The sequence below is a fragment of the Lipotes vexillifer genome, unplaced genomic scaffold (genome assembly GCF_000442215.2).
Source record: "Lipotes vexillifer unplaced genomic scaffold, Lipotes_vexillifer_v1.1 scaffold668, whole genome shotgun sequence".
In the NCBI taxonomy this organism is placed as follows: domain Eukaryota; kingdom Metazoa; phylum Chordata; class Mammalia; order Artiodactyla; family Lipotidae; genus Lipotes; species Lipotes vexillifer.
The window spans coordinates 4069249-4077930 of record NW_006785319.1 but is presented as its reverse complement, the minus strand read 5'-3'; the positions used below and the strand labels follow the sequence as shown (position 1 = coordinate 4077930).

Sequence of the window (8682 nt, the reverse complement as noted above, 5' to 3'; positions counted from 1 at the left end):
GCTGGCGCTCTCCGCGGAGCCCAGACACTGAAACCACCGCTGCCTTGACCCACACCCTCCTCTGTCACGGGACGTAAAAGGCAGAAACATACCTTTGGCTCTAAGAAACAAAAGGACACCAAAATCCTACTTTTCTTCCTGGTAAACCAGACGTTAGAGGCTGCGTACGCGATGCTGATTGATAGGAATGCACACCTTGCACGGAGAATTCACATTCATCAGCCAGTTTAAAACTTTGGGAAGTGCTGTGATTCAGGGGGTCTGAAATGCCAAAGTGCTAACGGAAAAAAGGTGACCGCGACCTGTGTTGTCCCGAGTGTCTTCACTAGCGTAGGTGCTGCCACCCAGCGTGAGGTCAGGGGGCTCCCCCGGAGGTGGCTGCACCACAGGGGACACCGCCTGGGCTCTGCGGGGCAGTGTGCTCACGCAGCCAGGGACCCACGCGGGGCATGGGACGAGGAGGGCGCCACCAGGAAGCCCAAGGAAACGCCTGTCTGCGAATCGCTTTCCACTAAACCGTGCGGAAGGAGCCACCTGCCTTCAGTTCTGTTACCAGCAGGAGTTTTCTAACAAGGTCAAGACCTTCGTTCCTAACCTTTTTTGCTTTACGTGTAGTGTTTTCGTGTTACCTTGGTAGGGCGCTTACTTACAAACCATATTAAAATAATGCGAAGTGCATATTGCAGTCCATTCCACGAAGGGCAGCCCAACCACCCAAGTGACCGAGGTGTGTAGTATCTGGAGGAGACGGGTCTGGAAGGGGCGGAGAGGACAGGGAAAGGAAGCACGACCAGACACTCAGACTGTGCTCACTTAGATGAAAGCAGCGGGGCGCGAGACGGTGAAGGCCAGGCTTTTCTTTGGTTTTCTTCAAACTTTTAACCTAAAATAGAAGCGACAAAACGCCGCCATTCCCAAGTCAGGAACTCGAGGGTCAGCCGGAGGGAAGCTCGTGCTCGGGACACTGCAGTGTCGGAGCTGGCGCCGCAGCGGGAGATTGAGGTGCGCACCGCAAGTTGAATATGGGCTGAGCTGCGAGATTGTCATGGATCAGAGACAGCCTGTGGGCGCTAGTCTACTTGGGGAGACAAAGACGGGGGTGCCAGAATGCATTTTCTCCATGGCACCGCCATACGGTGGATGGAAACTGTTAATTCACTTCCCTTACTGCCACGAGACCTTTTTGCCTTAAGAAGGTGCTGGGTTCCAAGTAGTTTGTAAAGGCATCTCTGCAAAGACTGCTTTTTGAATGCCTATGATTCTGCATCAGCTAGATGGAGTGGATTCTGACCAGACTTGACGGTTTTAAGTCAGAACCAATAAACTTTAAAAAGGAGAAAAAAACAAATTTGGGCTGATATTATAAAACCTGAGTCTTTAATGGTACTTTCCTATGAAGAGAACACACTGTATTCCTTATGCAAAACACATTTATCATCTTTCATTATTTATAATAAAAATGTTGAACTCTCTTAGCTCAGTTACTCAATTCAATACGTAGTATTTTTTAAGTGATTTTGTATCTGTGCCGCCGCGTATATTCCACTGCACTGCTGCACATGGACAGCGTTCTGCTTCCTTGTAAGAGCACCAACCAAGCGAGCTTTAAATGCCAGGCTGGAGCTCTGGTGCCCACGTTCTGTGCAGAGTGGCACATGTGTCTCTGACCACACCTACGTGCCTTGCTTATGTCGGATTTCAGACACCGTGCAAAGTCTCTCCTGGACCTCTCTATACTGTAGAATTATGACCTAACATCATCTCTTACTTGCCAAATTTTTCTGAATGTGACTTTTTGCTGATTTGCTGGGTTTGGGATTAAGTAGCATTATTTTGCCACCTTTCATGTATTTATAAAGAAGTAAGTATGATCTTACCACTTTGGATTGTTGTGCTGGTGTAATGTGGATTTAACATCAATAAATATTTAACAAATAATAGTTGCAATTTTGTGAAGCGAATATTCAGTCGTTTTCATTTTCTATTGCTTGCTGTAATAAACTGGTACAGACTAGAACCACTGTGTCTGCTGCAGTGCATTCTCACCTGAGCGCAAGCGCCTTGCACAGATTTGGGCTCCTTGCGGCTGTAGGACGGGGTCCCACGTGGTCTGTCAGCGGGGGGCACTGGGCTGCTACAGGCCGCGTCACCCCCCTCCCTCACCAAAACCGGCAGTGAGGATCCCCCTTGGGACAAATCCCTCTCATGCTTTGACTGTGGTCAAGGAGAGTCCCGTGCCTTTTAAGGGACCATCTGATCTGGGATCTGCGTGTGGGTGAGCGAGAAGGGGGGTGCACCCCGGGGTGGGGGGAGGCTGGCAGCCGGCTCAGAACCCCGCCTGCCTCAGCAGTTTGCCGGACATGTGCCTGTGAGTAACAGTGGATCCTGTGAGCCCCCAGGAAAGCGTCCTGCGACCACATACCATAGCCGCCCGCCCTCTTAGGGATTAAGTATACGGGGTTCTGGCCCAAGAGGTCCTCCCCCAGACACACCAGATCTGCTACTACGTACAGACCCATTTCCTCCGAAAGAAACCTCGGGTGAATGAGAACAGACCCACGTCACAACAGGAGGGGCTGAGGCACAGCCTCGCTGTGACCCCCACTGCCCGGCACGGTGACCCACAGTGAGGAGGGAACTCAACCCCAAGCTTTCCCCGGGGAGTGAAGGGTTTGAACCCCTCACCAGGACCCCAGCTTTTAAGGCCTGCCTCTGAGACCAGCCCCCAAGACGTGTAGCTTTGAAAGCCAACGGGGCTTCTGTCCATGAGACAAGGCAGCGGGGCACTGGGAGATGCTTCTTCCAGGGCTGCATGGACTGGGCCAGCACAGAGGCCGCCGACTGAAAAGCGCCCAGACCCTCTGTGAAGGAGGCTTCTTTGCTTACGTTCAGCCTGAGGGACAGACATCTAGCTGGACACGTGTCAGGCCATCCCGAGTCCTCTCCAGAAACCCCCAAGGGCAGGCGCTGTCTTCACGCCATCCCTCTGCCTCCAGATTGCCACTAGCTCCCGTAAAGGGCCCCGTGCACTGGCCTGGGGCCCAGGGGACACCTGAATGGCCTAGCTCTGCCAGCCAGGGGGGCTTACATTTGTGAGTCCCATAAGTCTGTAACGGAGAAACAGTTCTTACCCTGCTACCCCCCCGGGGCAGAGCACACAGGCAGCACACTGAGCACCCCAGTCTCTCTGTGACACAGGGCAGGGTCTTCACAGCTGTGGCATAAGGGGCAGGCTTCTAATTAAACACACACCTAGGGGCCGACTGCAACCCTCTCCAGAGGGGGGCCCTGTTCCAGTTCACCTGTGTCTCGAAGAAAAGAGTGGGCACATGAGTAGCAACCAGGTGTGGCTGCCACCCACTGTGATTTTAAATCTTCCAACAGAAGTCCAGGACCAGAAGGCTTCACAGGCGAATTCAATCAAACATTTAGAGAAGAGCTAACACCCATCCTCAAACTCTTCCAAAAAACTGCAGAGGGAGGAACACTCCCAAGCTCATTCTACGAGGCCACCATCATCACCCTGATACCAAAACCAGACAAAGATGTCACAAAAAAAGAAAATTACAGGCCAATATTACCGATGAACATAGAGGCAAAAATCCTCAACAAAATACGAGCAAACAGAATCCAACAAAACGTTAAAAGGATCATTCACCACAATCAAGTGGGATTTATCCCAGGGATGCAAGGATTCTTCAATATATGCAAAATCAATCAATGTGATACAGCATATTAACAAATCGAAGAATAATAAATAGCATCATCTTGACAGTCCTCGCGGAGAGTTGCCGCAGATTCTTACTTCAACAGTGCTTGGACGGAACCCGGCACTCGTCCCCCGCTCCAGCCGGCCGCTCAGAGCCAGCCCTCGCCACCACCTCACAGCGCCCTCCGACCGCCCCAAGGTCCCCGCCACCGTTACAGCGCCGCGCAGCCACCGCCACCGTTTCACCTCAGCCACCCGCCATGACGACCGCATCCCCCTCGCAGATGCGCCAGAACTACCACCAGGACTCGGAGGCCGCCATCAACCGCCAGATCAACCTGGAGCTCTACGCCTCCTACATCTACCTGTTCATGTCGTACTATTTTGACCACGATGATGTGGCTTTGAAGAACTTTGCCAAATACTTTCTTCACCAATCTTGTGAGGAGAGGGAACATACTGAGAAACTGATGAAGCTGCAGAACCAACGGGATGGCCAAATCTTCCTTCAGGATATCAAGAAACCAGACCGTGATGACTGGGAGAATGGGCTGAATGCAATGGAATGTGCGCTACACTTGGAAAAAAGTGTGAATCAGTCACTACTGGAACTGCACCAACTGGCCACTGAGAAAAATGACCCCCATTTGTGTGACTTCATTGAGACTCATTATCTGAATGAGCAGGTGAAATCCATTAAAGAATTGGGTGACCACGTAACCAACTTGCGCACGATGGGGGCCCCCGAATCTGGCATGGCACAGTATCTCTTGGACAAGCACACCCTGGGGAATAGTGATAATGAGAGCTAAGCCTTAGGCTGGCTTCCCGCAGCCACAGGGGTGACTTCCCTGGTCACCAAGGCAGTGCATGCATGTTTGGGTTACCTTTACCTTTTCTGTAAGTTGTACCAGAATATCTACAAGTCCTTTCCTTAGTTCCATTCCTTCAAATAAAGGAATTTGGTCCCCCCCCCCCAAAAAAAAAACATCATCTCAATAGACACAGAAAAGGCTTTTGACAAAATTCAACAGCCATTTATGATAAAAACTCTCCAGAAAGTGGGCGTAGAGGGAACCTACCTCAACATAATAAAGGCTGTATAGGACAATCCCACAGCAAACATCATTCTCAATGGTGAAAAACTGAAAGCATTTCCTCTAAGATCAGGAACGAGACAAGGATGTCCATATGTATAAAATGGATAACTAATAAGAACCTGCTGTATAAAAAAATAAAATTAAATTTAAAAAAATACCGTATGCTAACACATATATATGGAATCTAAAAGAATAAAGATGGTTCTGATGAACCTAGGGGCAGGAGAAGAATAAAGACGGAGGCCTAGAGAATGGACTTGAGGACACGGGGAGGGGGAAGGGTAAGCTGGGACGAAGTGATAGAGTAGCACTGACATAGGTACACTACCAAATGTAAAATAGCTAGCTAGTGGGAAGCAGCCGCATAGCACAGGTAGATCAGCTTGGTGCTTTGTGACCACCTAGATAGGTGGGATAGGGAGGGTGGGAGGGAGACACAAGAGGAAGGGGATATGGGGACATATATATGCATACTGCTGATTCACTCTGTTATACAGCAGCAACTAACACAACATTGCAAAGCAATTATACCCCAATAAAGATGTGAAAAAAAACAGAATACTGAAAATAAGAAAAATAAACAAAGGGGCCCTAATTAAACTTATAAACTATTGCACAGGAAAGGAAACCATAAAGAAAACAAAAAGGCAACCTCAGAATGGGAGAAAATATTGGCAAATGAAGCAACCGACAAGGGATTAATCTCCAAAATATAAGAACAGCTCATGCAGCTCAATATCAATAAAGCAACCCAATCAAAAAAATGCGTGGAAGATCTAAATAGACAGTTCTCCAAAGAGACATTGAGATGGATGAGAAGCACCAGAAAAGATGCTCAATATCACTAATTATTAGAGAAATGCAAATCAAGACAACAATGAGGTAACACCTCACACCAGTCAGAATAGCTATCACCAAAAAATTCTACAAACAATAAATAGTGTATTGTTTACACTGTTGGTGTGAATATAAATTGATATAGCCACTACGGAGAACAGTATGGAGGTTCCTTAAAAAACTAAAAATAGAACTACTATATGACCCAGCAATTCCATAATTCAGAACGATACATGCACCCCAATGTTCACTACAGCACTATTTACAATAGTCAAGACATGGAAGTAACCTAAATGCCCATCAACAGAGGAATGGATAAAGAAGATGTGATAAATATATACAATGGAATGTTACTCAGCCATAAAAAAGAACAAAATATACATGGGTGGACCCAGCGACTGTCATACTGAGTAAAGTCAGACACAGAAAGACAAATATATGATATTGCTTATATGTGGAATCTTAAAAAAAAAAAACAACAACTGTACAAATGGACTTATTTATAAAACAAAAGTAGAGTCACAGGTGTAGAAAACAAATTTATGGTTATCAGGGGATTGGGGGGGGAGGGATAAATTAGTAGATTGGGATTGACATATAACACTACTATATATAAAATAGATAACTAATAAGGACCTACTGTATAACACAGGGACCTCTACTCAATACTCTGTAATGACCTATATGGGAAAAGAATCTAAAAAAAGAGTAGATATATGTATATGTATAACTGATTCACTCTCCTGTACAACTGAAACTTCCACAACATTGTAAATCAACTGTACTCCAATAAAAAAAAATTTTTTTTAAGAACCCTTAAAAAAAAAAGACCCCAAATTGCCAAATCTTCAGAAAGAAAAACAGAGCTGGAGGAATCAGGCTCCCAGACGTCAGACTACTTTACAAAGCTACAGTAATCAAAATAGTACGGTACTGCCACAAAAACAGAAATATAGATCACTGGAATGGGATAGAAAGTCCAGTGATAGACCCACACACATATGATCAACTAATCTATGATGAATGAGGCAAGAATACACATGGAGAAAACACAATCTCTTCAATAAGTGGTGCTGGGAAAACTGGACTACATGTAAAAGCTACATGTAAAAGAATGAAATTACAACACTCCCTAACACCATACACAAAAATAAACCAAAATGGATTAAAGACTCAAATGTAAGGCTGGACACTATAAAAAATCTTAGAGGAAAACATAAGCAGAACACTCTCTGACAGAAATTGCAGGAATATCTTTTTTATTCTCCTCCTAAAGTAATGAAAACAAAAATAAACAAATGGGACGTAATTAAACTTAAAATCTTTTGCACACCAAAGGAAACCATAAACAAAACAAAAAGACAATCTATACAAGGGGACAAAATATTTCCAAATGAAGTGACCAACAGGGATTAATCTCCAAATATAAAAACAGCTCATGCAGCTCAATATCAAAAAAACCCAAATAACCCAAACAATAAATGGGTGGAAGATCTAAATAGACATGTCTCCAAGGAAGACATACAGGTGGCCAAAAAGCACATGGAAAGATGCTCGGTATCACTAATTATTAGACAAATGCAACTGAAAACTACAATGAGGTACCACCTCACACTGGTCAGATTGGCCATCATAAAAAGTCTACAAACAATAAGTGCTGGAGAAAGTGTGGAGAAAAGGGAACCTTCCTACACTCTTGCTGGGAATGTAAATTAGTGCAGCCACTATGGAGAACAGTATGGATATTGCTTTAAAAACTAAATATAGGGGCTTCCCTGGTGGCGCAGTGGTTGAGAGTCCACCTGCCAATGCAGGGGACGCGAGTTCGTGCCCTGGTCCGGGAAGATCCCACATGCCACGGAGCAGCTGGGCCTGCGCGTCCGGAGCCTGTGCTCTGCAGCGGGAGAGGCCACAACAGTGAGAGGCCCGCATACCGCAAAAAAAAAAAAAAAAAAAAAAACTAAATATAGAACAAAATTATGATCCCCATCAATCCCACTCCTGGGCATATATCCAGAGTAAACCATAATTCGAAAAGACACATACACCCCAATATTCATCGCAGCACTATTTACAATAGCCAAGACATGGAAGCAATCTAAATATCAATGGACAGAGGAATGGATAAAGAAGATGTGGTACATATATTCAATGGAATATTAGCCATAAAAAATATCAAACTAATGCCATTTGCAGCAACATGGATGGACCTAGAGATTATCATACTAAGTGAAGTAAGAAAGAGAAAGACAAATACCCTATGATATCCCTTATATGTGGAATCTAACAAAATGGTACAAATGAACTTATTTACAAAACAGACATAGACTCACAGATGTAGAAAACAAACTTATGGTTACAAACAAGAAAGGGGGGAAAGGGATAAATCAGGATATTGGCATTAACATATCCACACTATATATAAAATGTGTAAGTACCTACTATATAGCACAGGGAACTCTGCTCAATATTCTGTAATAACCTATATGGGAAAGGAATCTAAGAAAAATGGACACATGTATATGTATACCTGATTCACTTTTCTGTACACCTAAAACTAATATAACATTGTAAATCAACTATACTCCAATTAAAAAAAAAAAAAAGACGTACTTCGCAATGCCAAAAAAAAAAAAATGACCCTAAGTATGCTTACCCTCTTGGCCAACAATGAATGAACAAAGTGAGTACTTCGGCAAGGGACAGAAAGTATAAGAAAGCACCAAGTAGAAGTCACAGAGCTGAAAAAATACAATAACTGAACTGAAAATTATGATTGATGCATTCAAAGGAGACGAGATGAGGCAGAAGCAGACTGGTGAACTCGAAGACAGGGTAGAGAACATATCCCACTAAACAACAAAAAGAAAAAAGAATGAAAAGAGTGATGATAGCTTAAGGAATTTATGGGACAACATCAAGTGGACCAACATTCACATCACAAGGTTCCCAGAAAGAAGAGAGAAATGGGCAGAAAATTTATTTGAAGCAATAATGGCTGAAAGTTTCCCTAACCTGGGATGGAAAGAGACAGGT

General features: G+C 44.8%; 1 pseudogene; it reads left to right on the top strand.

Annotated features, from left to right (window-relative positions):
• The first annotated feature begins 2360 nt into the window (after nt 1-2360).
• LOC103077731 (ferritin heavy chain pseudogene) lies at nt 2361-4521 on the top strand (annotated as a pseudogene).
• Nucleotides 4522-8682: the final 4161 nt, after the last annotated feature.